This window comes from Canis lupus, chromosome 15 (genome assembly GCF_048164855.1).
Source record: "Canis lupus baileyi chromosome 15, mCanLup2.hap1, whole genome shotgun sequence".
NCBI classification, from domain to species: domain Eukaryota; kingdom Metazoa; phylum Chordata; class Mammalia; order Carnivora; family Canidae; genus Canis; species Canis lupus.
Window position 1 is genome coordinate 44329704 of NC_132852.1, and position 16079 is coordinate 44345782.

At 49.6% G+C, this 16079-nt stretch overlaps 1 protein-coding gene across 3 annotated transcripts in view; it reads right to left on the reverse strand.

Moving 5' to 3' along the window:
• Positions 1-16079, reverse strand: part of DPP6 (dipeptidyl peptidase like 6) — an 826229-nt gene that overhangs the window by 635738 nt on the left and 174412 nt on the right. The window lies entirely within an intron of this gene.

The window sequence follows — 16079 nt, forward strand, 5'->3', positions numbered from 1 at the left end:
AGTGTCCCTCAGGAAAGTCCCAGGCATGTCCCATGTCCAGCCACTGGATAAATTCATGGCAGCAGGCTGTTTTGAGAAGTCACAGGAGCTTTAAAATATGAATATTGTGCCTTCTTAATCATCAGAACACATTCACCAGTATCACTGGAGCAAGTTCTACTCTGGGCATCGCACCTGACTTTGACAGAGTATGGAAGGAAGGGCTCATTAGTCCTCCCCGGCCATTTATCAGGCACGTCCAATTTTCTAGCCACTGACAAATGATCTTCATAAAATATGACTAAATTGTCCAGGAAGCAAAATTTCTCAAGGGCTAGCCAAAAACATATCAAGAAAGCAAACCTCCTCACCCCTCCAGCCAGGTGCATTTCCTGGCAATCGCCCATCAGCTGGGAACGCCTCACCTCCACGCTAAGCGGCAGGCCCAGGAAGGCAAGATGACTTGTGACCCTGCAGCCACAGGGACGTGTAGGTGCCAAGGCAGGGACAAAAGGCCCAGCACGCTGGGCTGTCCACATGGTGAAAACCAGGGAGGGAGGGGCCTGGGCCACGGGAGCTGCACACACCCAGCAGAGGCATGCAGGTTGTTCAGATTTCTGGTGTGATAAACATTCCCCCTCCAGAGCCAGTTAGGTCCTTACACAAATGTTTACTGAGTGAATGAGTGAAGAAATGAATGAGTGGGCAAGTGGAAAGGTGAGAGCACACGTGTTCTAATTCTTCGTAAGCGGCTCCCAAGCAAAGTCCTAATTACAAATGCGATGAGATTTTCTGACTGTGCATCTCTTGGCCTTGCTGTTGATCAACACCGCTCACCATGGTTACCCTCCTCTCGAAACTCTCTCCCCCTGCTGCTCCTACAACCTCCCTTCCAAGAGCCATGCTTTGCTTCACTCGTCTCCTTTCACCCCTTTCACCGCCTGGGATTATGCATGCCTGTGTTGAAAGAAGGAAGGAAGGGTGGGGGAGGGGAGAGAGAAGAAGAAAGGAGAATAAAATCACCAATATTCACTGAGTGCCAGCGAGGTGCAGACACAGTACCGAGCAGTCCACTCTCGTTGGGACCTTCCTGCGTGGTCACTCTGCACAGCCACTCTGGACACCGTGCTCCGTGATATGGCAGACGCAAGCACAGGATGCCGCTAGACCACACGTGACAAGCAAACAATCCGAATTCGAGGAGCTAGAAGAAGCTTTCCAGAAAGAGACATCCCAGCTTGAGCTGAGGGATGCGTGGAATGTGCCTGCGATGTGGGCGGGATGCTCAGCCGGGCAGGCAGAGGGCACCCTGACCCGGAGATAGGAGAGAATGGAAGGCACCCGAGGCAGGAAAGGTAAACACTGAGAAAGCCACAGCATGACCGCAAAGCTAGGGGGAGGATGGCTCTGGGGTGCAGACTCCCCGGAGAGACCTCTCCTGGGTCCGTGGAGCGTAGGGTGTGAGGCAGGCGGGTTGTGAGGGCTATGTTATCGGTGGCGTGCAGTGAAGACTCAGCAGGCATCCGGTCAAACAGTGAGTGGAAACAGCAGGGAGAGTCCACTCCAGAGGCAATGGATGATCACCAGCAAGGAAACGAAGGCACTGGCTGGTCTCCTTGCTGCTCTGCACTCAACTGCTGGGTGTGAGGGTTAAGATGGCTGTCAGGGGCCACTGGGCCTGCTCTAGGGAATGTGATGCTGACTCTGCCACCAGTCAGGAGGGACCCCTGGATATCTCCCTAAAGTCTAGACTCACCCATACGCTGGAACACCTGACGGTATCTCAACTTTCCAATTCCAAACTAACCCCAAACCCGGTCCTCCCACAGTGTACCCCATCCCGAAAAATGACAGTTCCACATGTCCTGGGGCTCAGCCTAAACCTTATCTTCCTTACAGCCCACATCGAATCCATCAGCAAATCTTGCCAAGCCCGCATACTCGTCAGTATGTCTACTGCCAAAACCCTGGGAGGTCACCATCAAGTCTTGCCAAGATTCTTGCAATAGCTTCCCAGCCAATCCCCCTTCTCACACAGTAAAAGGGATCCCAGTAAAAACATTCATCAGAGTATATACCTTTCCCCTCACAACCACCAGTAGCTGCCCAATTCACTCTGGTTAAAGCCAAATTCCCTAAACAATGGCCAAAAAAAGCATGACCTGATCAGGTTCCACCTCATGTCCCTGACCTCCCTCCAGCCACAGTGGCCTCCCTCCTGCTCATGTGCAGACCAGGCCTCACCTGCCTCAGAATCTTTGCATTTGTTCTTCTCTATTCACAAAATGCTCTTCTCTCAGCTACCTCATGGTTCATTTCACTATTTGGGCAAATATCAACTTCTCAGTGTGACATCACTGGCCACAATTTTTATGATTTTAAGCTATTCCTCCCCACCAAAAAAATATCCTCTATATTTTTTTCCCTGGGAATTCATCATCAAACAACATACAATACTGTTTAATGATTTTTTTTTAATTTCTACCCATTAGAATACAAGCCCAATGAAGGCAAAGAGTTTTGTTGTTCACTGTTGTACCCAAAGTGGTTAACACGGTGTCAGGAGCCTGGCATATATTTGGAACTTGCTACTTATTGGTAAATGAATGGCTTATAAAGTTTTATTTTCCAGTTTTATTTCCAACATCATCTGATATTGCTGTAATTCACAGAAAGCCAGGGTAATGGAGAAGATTATCTCTCATTCTCCTTTGAGTCAAATGAGCCGCTCCCTTAAGTGAAGTGAATTTCCATTTTATTTCATTGAATTCACATTTTTACTCTGCAAAATATGTGGTTATGTTTTGCCATTCCCCTAAAAATCACAAATCTTTCAACACTATCAGCATATTAGAACAAAATGCTGATGTGACCGTTTGCAAAACAAATCTAGAGACTCTTTGCAGTTCCTGCCTGCCTGGCCAGCCTGGCATGATTTACTTTTGGAGTACAGGAATTCGATGGGGAGAGAATGGGTCTGGGGGCGTGCTTTGTTTACACTAGTGTTGAGAGGTGGATGTTTGCAAGTGCAAGTGTCATTATGGTCCCCACAAGAGAAGGTGAAAGAACTCTGTACCTCTGTGGAAGGAAGCAATGACAGTGGCTCCCATGACAGGGATGTTCCTCTCCTTCTCTAGCTGGATCATGAAGTACGGCTGAGCTATGGACAGCCACTGTCCTTCTAGCTGTCACAAAGATGGAGGACAACTCATGCTGTGGCAAGCTAAGCCATCCCCTCTGGAGCTGAGGCTCTAGCAAGAGGCAGGAGGCCCTAGAGGTCTGTCTCTAGAACGGAGTGCATTAGTGAGGCCTCTGTGTGTGTGTGCTGCTCATACACCCACCACATGGCAGCGCCTCTAATTACCTGCCTCCACTTCAGGCCCACTTAGATGAACCTCCGGAAACTCTGTGGTGATTTTAAAAGCATAACTACACATTCTCTGAAATGTTTCCTGCAAAAGGTGGAGCCCCCGTGTGGGGACTGGATTTTGTGACTTGCCTTTAATGGATAAAGAGAAGAGGAGAACCTGGGTGGCTCAGTGGTTGAGCATCTATCTGCCTTTGGCTCAGGGCATGATCTGGGGTCCTGGGGTTGAGTCCCACATCAGGCTTCCTGCATGGAGCCTGCTTCTCCCTCTGCCTATGTCTCTGCCTTTCTCTCATAAATAAATAAATAAATAAATAAATAAATAAATAAATAAAGTCTTTTAAAAACAAAGAGAGATGAGACCAAGTGCACCTTTGGAAATGAGATTATATCCTCACGACACAGCACTTTCTACCTGGTTGGTCTCTCCCTGCCCCTTGGGATCTTTTAAAATGGAACAATCCAGGGGATCCCTGGGTGGCGCAGCGGTTTGGCGCCTGCCTTTGGCCCAGGGCGCGATCCTGGAGACCCGGGATCGAATCCCACGTTGGGCTCCCGGTGCATGGAGCCTGCTTCTCCCTCTGCCTGTGTCTCTGCCTCTCTCTCTCTCTCTGAATAAATAAATAAATAATCTTAAAAAAAAAAGAAATTTTCTTCCATAATAAAAAATTCCTCCAAAATATGATTTTAATAATGACATAGTATTTCGTTCTATGGACACAGTACCAATACCACAAGCTACAGTATTTTACTTTATAATACAACAAGCCAACAAGATTGCCTCACAGCATGTCATCCATATTAATAATTTCATTTTGCCAACAATATTTAATTGATACACAATTATTCATATAGAAATACCCATGTTGGCATTCCATTCTTCCCATTTTCTAGAACTGGAATTGGTGGGTTGGAAACTGGACAACCTTATCAACTCACTCATGTTTCTGAGGAACATTCTTTATCTCTAAAAGGGGATGTGAAATTAGTTAGAACTTTTCACTAAAATACATGTGCTGAATTGATTTCGTGGTGTGTAAATCTTCATGCACATAAAATGGCATAGTGAGGATCGACTCAAATCCCATGCTCTTTCCACACCTCTTCTGCCTTCCTGTCTCATTAATACATGTCACTAAGGGTCTTTTAAGAGGTTCACCCATCACCCTTGACATCAGTACAACCCCACCCACAACACTGAGCGCAGCCAGAAGGAACCTCCCAGTCAGCTCCCCATCCCTCATTGACTCGGGGTCTCATCCATGTGCGCTCACCTGAGGGTTGGGGTGAATTCTGGGCCGATACCCCTGATGTCAGTTGGAAATCTGCTTCTACAGGCTCCTCTCCCAGCCATCTGTTCCCCACCCCCTGCTGAACATAAGCCTGTCACTGCAGCTGGCCCTTTAGACAGCGTCAGACGTGTCCCGAGACAAATGGCAGTGCCAGAGCCGCGCATCATCCTTTGTGAAAAACTCTTATTTCCCTTCAAAACAGTATGGTGTTGGGCTTCTTGGGAAGGCAGACAAATACACAGGGGCGGAGAGCTCCCCTTCTACTGCTTCTCTATCCTATTATTTAATTAGAATTGAGTCTGAATTAGGGGGAAAGCACTGGTCAAGGACAAAGAGGTTACTCTTTCATTTGCTCCTACACGGGTACAAAGAGTTCCAAGTGTAGAATCCAAAATCGAAGGGCTGGTGAGCCCCTCATTCAGGACGCGTCCTTTCTATCTACACTTGGCCATCATTCCTGCCAAGCAATTACTGAAAGCCTTCCTAGTGGAAGCTACATCCTTGCATTCCTGCCATATGCTCAGGGTCTAAGGCCCGTCCCATACCCTTCAGAAGCTTGCAGGTGTCCACCTGGGATGCAGACAGCCCCCCACCATTCCAGCTCTGGTCTTGGACATGTGATTTAAGCACCTGGGCCTTGGTTACCTCACCCATGGACTTGCAGAGATTGAGCACTGCATCATTTAGTGCCACGCCTGACACAAGAAACGCTAATCCTCTCCATCGTGCGGGGTGAGACTGTCTAGGAGACCAATCCCAGTGGGGAGGACGGGTGCCAGCTCATTCTCACCAGCATAGAGTCTCCCACCGAACAGATTCAGACAGAGCTGGCCTTGAAGTCTGGGAAGACACAGCCAGGCCAGAAGGAATGAGGTGGAAAGGATGGTGAAGGCAAGTGAACAAGCCCCCTTTCAGGGAGAAAGGGCAGGGAGGGCCTTGAGCACATGTTGTGCTGCACAAAATCTCACCCAGCACCTTCCCACATGGTGGGGCTGGTGTGTGTGTGTCACAGGCAGTTACACGGGAACACTGCTGACCCCAGAAAATGACCTTGAGATGAGACCCTCAAACAGCCGCTTCCCAGGGAAGGAAAGACACAATCCTGTACCCCCTCCAGCTCCGCAAACTCCTCTCAGCCTTCCTCCTTCTTCACATCTATGAGATCATCAGAGAAGCCATTCCCAGCATAGAGCCCAAATCTTTACTCTCACACAACAGGAGCAGAAACATGCAGCTTTTCTAAGAACGGACCCGAGCCTCACTGACTCGACATTACAAAACCAGGAGAACTCCTACAGGAGCAGGAGAACTCCGTAAGAGCGAACATCTCTTCCATAACAAGGCAACCGGGCCCCACAGCAGGCAGAGGTCTGGCTGCACCTGCAGGGAACTCCCCCTACCTCCACCCCTTACATCAGCATTTATGGATTTGTATCCCAAAGCATCCCAGGATAAGAGACCCAGAGAATGAGCCTGCATCTATTATGATGCAAATGACCTATTTCTCAAGCAGGGATCCTCTAAGGGGATTTTAAGCACACACACACAGAGAATATTCTTGGTACTCATTGTTTCTTCAGTATTCTCATCCCTGCCATCTCTCTTTCCAGACTTAGAAATTGCCTTGGAAAAACTCACTCTTGTATGCCAACAGAGATAAAAGCATGGCCTTCACCAAGACACAAGGGATGTTTTCCTCTGAAACACAGCACACAGGGAAAACCAAGCCAGGAGCCAGGAGGGCCTTGCCCTGCCCAGCTATGTGAACTCTGGAAAGTGACCTTGATGACAATTTCCTCATCGCTAAAATAAGGAGACTGAACTTTAGTCTGTGCCTCGGTTTCTCTGTCTCACTTTACATCTACTAACTTTGGGAGAGAACGTTACAGGGCACAGACTGAAGGAATTAATCATGATAGAGAAGTGTAGTAGGTGGCAGTGACATGCCACAGTCCCAGCAGACTGTGTGTATTTGTGTGTGTGTGCACGTGCATGCAGGTACATGCGTATGCACGTGTGTGCGTGTGACCCAAAGGTGAGAGGGGTTCTTGCCATAACACACATCTGCTAAAATTGGAAAGACATGGAGAAGGTGAGCATAGCAAATTAGCTCCTGCATGAACTGACACATGCAAATTCCTATGTGCACCCTATTTTTCTAGAATGCCAGCTAATAGATGTAAAGGGGAAACAAAGTCAAAAGCGGCTGTGGGTCTACCACTATATATTCAACTCAGGCGAGGACCATCAGCAGATGCTAAAACTAGTAGGTGAAAATGTACTGAAGCAGAAGATGTTAATACAGTCTCTAAGAATTTCCACACAAATGGAAATTTCTTAATTTCAGAGAACACACGGGAGCTCACGACAGAAAGACCTCCCAGCACGCAGGACCCGAAGCAATATGCTCAACAGGCAGCTCTGGCAGGACAAACGGACGTCACGGGCCTCCCGATACGATGCACAGAGAGGACACGATAGCATTTCCGAGGGATTCTGGCCCAAATTCTGATTGTGAAGGAACATCTGGCAATTCACACTGATGGACAGTGGACGGAAAAACCAGCCGGCACGCCTCAAAACCATCCACGTCATCATGGAAGAAGAAAGATGAAGGAGATGCTTCAAAGAGACACTATAACAATGAAGTACGGCGGCGGCCCTGGCCTGGACCCCCGGACAGGGCCAGCGACGTCCCCGTCAGAGTACATCGCCACCACCGCTGGGGTCAGGACGCTGAGTCGGCTGAGTGTGTTCTGTGACCAAGTCCCTACTAGGACACTGGACTGAGCCTTCCTAACGAAATGCGCTTATTATTGGAAAACACACACTGATGTCCTTACAGGGAAGGGGTGTGCTTTCTACACCTAGTTCTCCAAGCATTCAGTGAAAAGGCTTCAGTCGCACATCCACACACTCACAGAATAATAAAATAAATGGAGCAGAGTGTAAACAATTGGTAATTGAGGTAAAGGATGGAATGACAGAGCTCTTTGTACTATTTTTGCAATTGTTCTATGAAGTTGAAATGCTCCCAGGATAAAAAGCCACCATGTGAAGGTGGGTGTGTGGGTACACGGGTGGCTGTATTTGCAGGGCTCCCCGTCCCCACAAGCATGGCCCCCAAGTTTTACATTGGGTTATGGAGAAGTAAGTCGGGTGTCCTGGAAGTCACTGAGAACCAGCAAGCCTGAGTCCCCCTGTGCACGTGCCCCGGCATCTCCGCATCCGAGCGGGACCCTGACCTGAGATTTCTGGAGCATCCTGCCTTACCTGAACACTGGGGCAGACCACTCCTCAAACTGCACAAGTGGGAGGCAGAAAGTAAAAAAAAAAAAAAAAAAAGACAGTCACGATGCTGGGGGAAGGGCTTTCAGAACGCTTCTGACAATTCACACAGTGTGCTCTGTGCTGCCCACAAACCGGGGAACACCCTCTCCTCCTGGAGGGAGGACGCATGGAAACTTCTTTTCCCGAGTGGCAGCTAGTGCATTTAGCTGAGCCGTGGAGCATCTGTTGTAAGAACTATGCCTCCAAAGCAAGCATCAGACCTGAGTCAAAAGAGGTAAGGCCAGACTGAGACTTACCCAGGAGGCCATGAGGAGTTTCTGGAGTGTCCCAGCAGGGCAGCCAGGATCCCCCACCCCCTCTGACTCCCGCTGATCACAGGCTCTGTTTCTCCAGTATTCCCCGAGCTGGATCAGCAACTTAGGACCCCAGGGCCGGCCCCAGAAATACTATCGAACTGCACAGCCTGGAGCAGACACCTGCCTCCCCACCGACAGTGAGGGTCCTGGCAGTGGAAACCAGGGACCACCCAGCTGCTCGCCACCCAGGGCCTTTCTCCAGTGGCAACCACCCACACAGCACTCACTTTCCCCAAGCTCACGGCCCCTGGCCTAGAAGAATCTGAGGAAGAAAAGAAAACACTTTATTTATTTTTGTTTTTTTAAAAAGATGTTATTTATTTATCCATAAGAGACACAGAAAGAAAGGTAGAGACACAGGCAGAAGGAGAAGCAGGCTCCCTGCAGGGAGTACCATGTGGAACTCGATCCCAGGACCCAGGGGTCATGCCCTGAGCTGAAGGCAGACGCTCAACCACTGACCCACCCAGGCATCCCTGCAGGAAACACTTGAAAAGTTTTCTTGCCCCACCACCATGGGCATAGAGGGGAGGACACAGAGGAAGCTGCTTTCTTATAAGATCTATAACCCAACATTCTGGCCCCAATAATAAAAAGCGCAGCCTTAAACCTTTTTTTTTTTTTTTTTTTTTTTTCGGCCTTAAACCTTAACAGAAGGGCTGTGCTACCTCAGAGCCAGACAGGAGCTGTGACCCGCCCAGTCAGTGGCTCCCCACTTCTGGGTCACAGCATTTACTAAGAGTCGCAGCATTACAGGACCTCACAAGGCAGTTGCTAGCAGTGACGCCCAAGTCTACTCTGCAAAGAATTTCTCTAAGAAAGAATAAATCAGAGAGGATTAAGGGTTATCCCTGGAATGGTGTGGCTCTTGTTTCTTTGCCTTTCAATCTGACTTCCCGGGTGTGGTGGTGGCTCTTGTGTGGGTGCATGAGACCCGCAGGGACGCGCTGCCAGTGAGGGTTTGTGGAGTCTGCCCCGGCTGGTGGCGCCCGCTGTGAATCAGGCACCACCTTGTTTGTTCTTCCCTTTACTATTTGAAACCCTCTGATGAAACAATCGGTGTGGAGGAGAGTCCTGGGGGTTCAGTGAGTGGAGCAGAGAGTCGGAAAGTGACAGGCGTCGATTGGGGCCAAACGGACCTGGTTCTAAACCTCATGTTCTTTGCACGACACCTCACCACCTGGGCCAGGGGCAGGCGTCCCCTCCTAGGCATCCCCGGTCATTACACGTCGGTCTCTACTTGAGTGTCTCATGAAAGAAAATCATAGTTCCTGGAGACACCACATTCCACTTTTTGAACAGGTCTCAAAGAAATGTTGAACTTAGGTCGAGCTAAAGCCCATTCTTTCCACATTCCTCCTGTTGGTCCAAGGTAAGCTTTCTTGAGACATTCTAGAGAAATCTGAGCCCTGCCCCACAGCACAGACCCTGGATTGTTGGGGGACAATTTTCCAGGATAAACAGCTTCAGTTTCTTCAATCACAGCTCACTCAACAAGATCTGCAGACTCCCCTCCATCCTGGTGGACGTTCTCTAGACCAGCAATGCCCAGTAGATCTTTCTGAGAAGTAGGAAGTGCTGGAGGTCTAATTCTCTAGCCACTGGGCAGGCATGGCTCTTGAGCACTGACATAGGGCTGGTGTCAGAGGAACGGAGCTTTTAATTTTATTTAATTTTTGTTACTTAAGACGTAAATGCTCCCATAAGTTGGTGGCTCCCATAATAAGACCTCACAGTTCTGGAATTCCCCAGGAAAGTACAAATTTCTCTTAAAAATGTGTTTCCTAGACCTGACCACAGCGTTCCAGATATGACTGGCAGTGGCTGCACTTCTAGTGGCTCAGACTTAAACTGCATTAGCTTCCCCAGCAGCCACGTCACCCGGATGACCTGTCTTGCCCTGAGAATCAGTTAAAACCTAAAAGACTTGCATACATTTCCTGCAATAAAGTCACCTCTCTCCCATTCTTACTTGATTTCTCCAAACAGCATCCAATGGGCTTCCAAACAGGGTTTAGATGAAGGAGGTGTATAGATGGGGGCTTGCCTGGATTATGCTGCCATTTGCTTTCTTACTGCTGTAAGCAGTAGGCGGGGTTCCACACATCACATTCTTTTTAAACCAGTGACCTTAAAGGGATGGAGTTGGCCAAGCAGCAGCTATGAGAACTGTCTCAGGAGACAAGGTGCACAACAAGTCAGGGAAGGCAGTGTCAACCATGGCTGGGTCGCCCTCTGATGGGTCCCAAGGCCGGGCACCAAGGAGCCCAGAGTGGAAGGAGGGTGTTGGGCAGGAGGGAGCCCAGGCTTTCCGAGAGCGAAGTCACAAGACAAGGCTAAGCAGAGGGCTGCTCCAATCTCAGGTGATGGTGCCAGCCAAGCTCGGGGCCTGCAGAGGCTCCCCACCACCCCAGAGCCGTGTTACAAGACTGGCCAAGAGGGTGAGTCCAGCAAAGGACCTGTGACTCTGACTTCCTCCTCAGCACACCTGGAGACACCTCGCTCCAGGGTCCAGCCTTCCCAATGGGTTTGTGCATTCAGCAAATGCCCACTGACTTTTCCAGTTGTGCAATATGATGGTGACTCAAGATTAGGTGACTCAAAAAAATTTCAACTGCAGGCATGTTTTCCAGCTCCATGGTAAGGCCCAATTTCCCCAGCCTCACATGGAAGAGAATCGGGGTACAAGAAAGTACATTACGAACTCTGATGCCCCATATTAATGACAGTGTGCTTCCCAGACTCCTCAGAACACAGCTCACACTCCAAAGTTCAAGGAAAGCAACCACACGTTGCATGAGGCTGCATCCCTGCCACGTCCCCACAACCTCTTAAGCCTTTGATTGAGGGACACCTTCATGCTGGTCTTAGTGGATGATGCTCACTGGTCAACAGGTTGCAGCCAGCCCAGGGAAGGCAGGCTAGAGGGGTTGCATGGAGCCTGGATCACCCCGATAGAAAGATGCCCTGGGCTGGCAGGGCTGGTGAGAAAAGGTGAGGTCTGTATTCCCTTTTTCCTCCATTTCAAACTTCCAAATCCTGTGAAATGTTCCCATAGACGTCTACGACTAGATCTTAGAAACCCTGAAGACTAGCAGCACTCAGCATTTTGAGCTGTGACTCGGGCATTACTAGAAAAACAAGAGAAGGATAAGCCAAGGTAGGTGGGGAGGCATGAGCCCCTAGGAGCCAAAGACCAAGAGCTGGCGAGAGGGTTTGGGGAGGTGCCTCTCCTTCGGGAGCTCATAAGCCTCTCTCAGGCTACTTTCTGCATTTTCTGGCACCTGAGAGGAGAGGAACAGAGGGGGGAATCTGAGTTGAGCACTTTGTGAAAGCTCAGCCACCTGAGTGGCTGGCCTATCTCATCCAAGGAGGGCCTCGGGGGCCCCATCCCTTAGGGCAGGTCAGTGCAGCAGCCAAGTTCACTGGAGAGATGCACAAAATCTAACTGACCCTTAGCTGCTCAAACTAGTCAGCTACACATAATGCAAGTTCTTTATCTCAATGCTTTTCTTCCCAAGCATTGTTGGACATTACACGAAATTGTCCACGAATGTTGGACATTACTTCGAAATTCTCACGAAGGAGGATTTGGGGTGGCGGCAGCAGGATGGGCCATTTGAGCAAGCTTGATTAGACCAGCCCTCATTGCAGATGTGGGGTGCGCATCAGCAGGTGGCAGTCAAGTGCGGGGGTGGGGAGTGAACGAGCGCCTCCAGAGGCGTCCTCCAGAGGGCTGGGCACTTCCTGCACACCTTGTCACTCGCAAGAACATGGCAGGGTGTGATTCTTGCCACTGCCAGAGGACTGCTGCTGAAATCATGTGCTCTCCCCATCACTCTTCCCTGAAAGGGCTGCACAACTCCAAGAGCCCACACACTAAGTCAGTACTGCACCCTGGAGCCGTTTCCCAAAGCCCCTGGGATTCACTCAGTTCCCTCCTCTGTAAATCTGGAAGTTGTGAGAAGATTGAAACCATCACAAAAGGGAAATTGCAGTGAAGATGAATACAGAAGAGGCAAAAAGAACTTTCTGCAACATTCCGCAATCCAAGCAGGTGCTAAGTATATACGTAGTAAGGTTTGCTCATTCATTCGTTCTTTCATTCATTTAGTGGTATTTGAGGTCTGAAGGCTACCCAGCTCTTCAGGGGGGACCTGGTTCCTGCCCTGACTAGCACCATCTCCTCAGGACAATTAAATCCATGATCTTCTGTGCCATTCAGAGTTAAAGTCTGTGCTCCGTGGACAGATGCCTGGAAGGCCAGAGATGCCCAAGCAGATCGTAGAGTCCAGCCTGGTTTCCAGTGGGTTTCAGGGAAAGGTCAGGCCTCAGGCTGATTTCTAATAAGAAGCAAAATGGAGACCTGTCCAGGGAAGGGGTGACCCCAGGAGGCCTTCAGTAACCACCTCAAAAGTAAACATCGATTTTCCATTATACCCACCAAATTACTACAGGCTACATAACATGCACCCTCATTTGCTAGCATCAAGAGCTGTCACTTCCTACAACAACCCAGAGCCAGAGAAAGACATGCTCCCTCTTATAATTAGCATTTGGCATTGAAAGGCACTTTCTGACGGGTTCTGGTGTGTCTCTAAATAGCATATCAAGCAGGTCTGCTTGTTTCTCTTCAGAGCATCAGAACCTATTATTTGCTCCTGACACAGTTTGATTTTCACTCCAGCCTGATGGAATCCCACCACTGACCTTTACCTTTTGGCAGGCCAGCCCATCCCATGCCACAGGGACCACTCGGTCCTCCCACCCCTCCTGGCACGTGGGGCAGGGACACCGTGGTTGTGGGGAGGGGAGGCAGAGAGAGAAGGTGACCGCACATCCCCATGCTGCCAGGACCAGCCAAGCATATGCCTACTGCCCTGGCATGACTAATGGCACATCCACGCTCAAAAGTGTCCCAACAGCACAGCAAGTGACTCGGTCTTCCCGGGCAACTGGGATCAGTCCCCATGGGCACCAGTCTTGGGGTGCTGCAGGGCCTCACACCTTCCCACCTTCTCGTGCCCTGGCTGCAGTCTTTCAGGAGAGAGAGAAAGTCACAAGGACTTTCAAGGGCTGCCAGGCACCATTTGTCCTCACCATGTGGTGAGGAGTGTCCAGGTGAGTGTCCCTGCTCCATCCTGCCCCCTGCCCTGGCAGGCTGGTCCGTTTGGACTGCAACACAGCTGACTTCGCTGCCCACCCATGTGACTGCAGCCACAGGGCGGGCTGGCAGGACGTCACAGCGAAGGCAGGGTGCCCCCATGCCAGCTCCCTTGCCCTGGGCTCGCCCCCACGTCTGGTGTCCCTTCCTCCTCTGGCTTCTGATGGCAGGTCTCCTCCATCTGCGCTGGCAACAGGGTCTCAAGTCATTCCTTGGGGCTTCTCTGCATCTTACTCCCAAGCTGGCATTTGCTGCCTGTTTAAAACTCCCCTGGATTCGTCCTAATGTGGGTGCCCGATCTGTTTTACTGGGGTCTCACCTGACCCCAGACTACCCTCCTCTCCTGGCACCTCCCCCAGGTCTTATTTGGCAACAGAACTGCTAATCCCTGGGGACCAAGTCTCATCGAGTGACATGTGTGTGGCCGTGTGCAAGCACAAAGAGTAGACAGGAAAGGGGTCGAACAGACAGTGGGGGTGTAGTGGCAGCACCAAGGGATCCACCAGGGCAGCAGGGCCCGTTCAGAGGGTCGGGGGACTCCTGACCCCTCCTCAACAGGGAGGCCACTCTTGTCACTGACCTTTGTTTCAGACTCCAAACCCTGAAGGCCACCAGCCTCACCTCACCTGCCAGTCTCTGCCCACGCCCCCCTGAACACTCTGTCTGCCTGCAGCAGGGCCCTTGCTCCACCTCACACAGGCCAGCTGTGCCTTGCCCTGCACACCACCCTTGCCCACCCCAGAACCACCCTCCCACCTTCTCCATAATAACAATACTCCCTCTGCCAGAAACTTCAGGCCCAGCTGGCCCCCACTGACCTTTCCCAAGCCATGCCCCCTGCCACCCTTGGCAGGCCCCCATCCTCACTTGCAGAGTCTTCTCCCCAGGTTCCCATGACTGCTTTTTGTTCAATGGACATGAACCACTTGAGAGCCAGGCCATGTGATACAGACCCTTTAAAAGGGAATGTGAGGGACGCCTGGGTGGCTCAGTGGTTGAGTGCCTGCCTTCGGCTCAGGCCATGATCCTGGAGTTCCGGTATTGAGTCCCACATCGGGCTCCCTGCAGGGAGCCTGCTTCTCCCTCTGCCCATGACTCTGCCTCTCTCTCTGTGTCTCTCATAATAAATAAACTCCTTAAAAAATAGATAGATAAAAAGATAGATAGATAGATAGATAGATAGATAGATAGATAGATAGATAGATTAATGGGATCATGAATAGGAAACAGATGTTCAATGCAAACCTGTGAGTCGGCACTTAAGGAGAGCTGACAAATGGCATCCAGCTCCCGGGGTGTGAGCAGGTGTCCAGAGGCAGCAGGACACTTCCAGATGCAAAGACCCTGTTTCCACTCCTTTTGGAATTCTCATCAGTGTTTGGAATTGAAAGAAAGAAAGAAAAGAAAGAAAAGAAAAAGAAAGAAAGAAGAAAGAAAAAGAAAAAGAAAGAAAGAAAGAAAGAAAGAAAGAAAGAAAGAAAGAAAGAAAGAAAGAGAAAGAAAACCAACCTCTTTTTCTTCCCATGATAATTTCTGAAGGAAAATAAAATGGGGTTTTGTTTCATAAATCATTTGGGGTGAATTTCTTTCTCCAAAATTAAAGTCTAAAACCAGGTGGCTTTCTTTGATTCCAATCCTTTTCATGTTCTCCGTGTGTCTTGTGAAAGCATGGTTGCTATGGCAACCACTCATTATTTTTCAGGAGTTGGCTAGATATCTTCACAACAACAACAACCATCCCCAAATCTTTCTAGCCTCCAGAGTGTCTTAATTTATATCCTACCCTGGTTTCTAATTTTTATAAGCCCTTAACTAAACACTATGCTGTCGCTTGAACAAGCCTAACCAGCCCACACCCACAACTTTGTCACTAAATGAGCTTTGGGGACTCATTCAGCAGCTTCACTTCCCCCCCCCCAACATCTTCCCCATAATCTAAGAGAATTTTTAAATTTTCCAACACTGTAGAGTCTTGCTCTGTCTGGAGGGTATAAGGTGTTCATCAGGTTAACAAAGCCTAAGATGCCGGGGGTGGGGGTGGGGGGGATGCACATTCACAGGTGTATCCATGATGATGCTTGGAGAAAGCCGCAAATTAAATGAAGGAAGAATGAACTTATTCTACGATCTTTCTTCCTACATGCATTTTCCCAGGGCATCTGTCACATTCTCAGTGTGGTGCTAGAATTTCCAAAGGGTTCAAGAGAATCGACACCATCCACCTGTAGCACACTTCGTGCCGGCTTGGAAAAGGTAAATTAAAATCTACGGTCTCGATGCAAAAATGAGCTATGCGATGATGCAAGGGGAATGCATCCAGGGGTAAGTTCTGGGGAGGATGAGGGTGTGAGGGGAGGAGACGGTCAGCGGCAGGGTCTTTATAAAACTTTAGGGATGATCTGTGGTCTACCTGGCACTGTCTATGCGGGCAGATGCCTACCTATGCAAATCGGTTCAGGAGTCACTTTTAAGAAAGACACATCACATGGCCTTTGCTCTCAACTTTGACCAAAAAAAAAACATCTCTTGGGGGAAAATGAATTACCTGATGAAGTGGCATTTATGAAATGAGTATTTTCAGGGGCGCCCAGGTGGCTGGCTCAGTGGTTGAGCCTCTGCCCTCGGCTCAG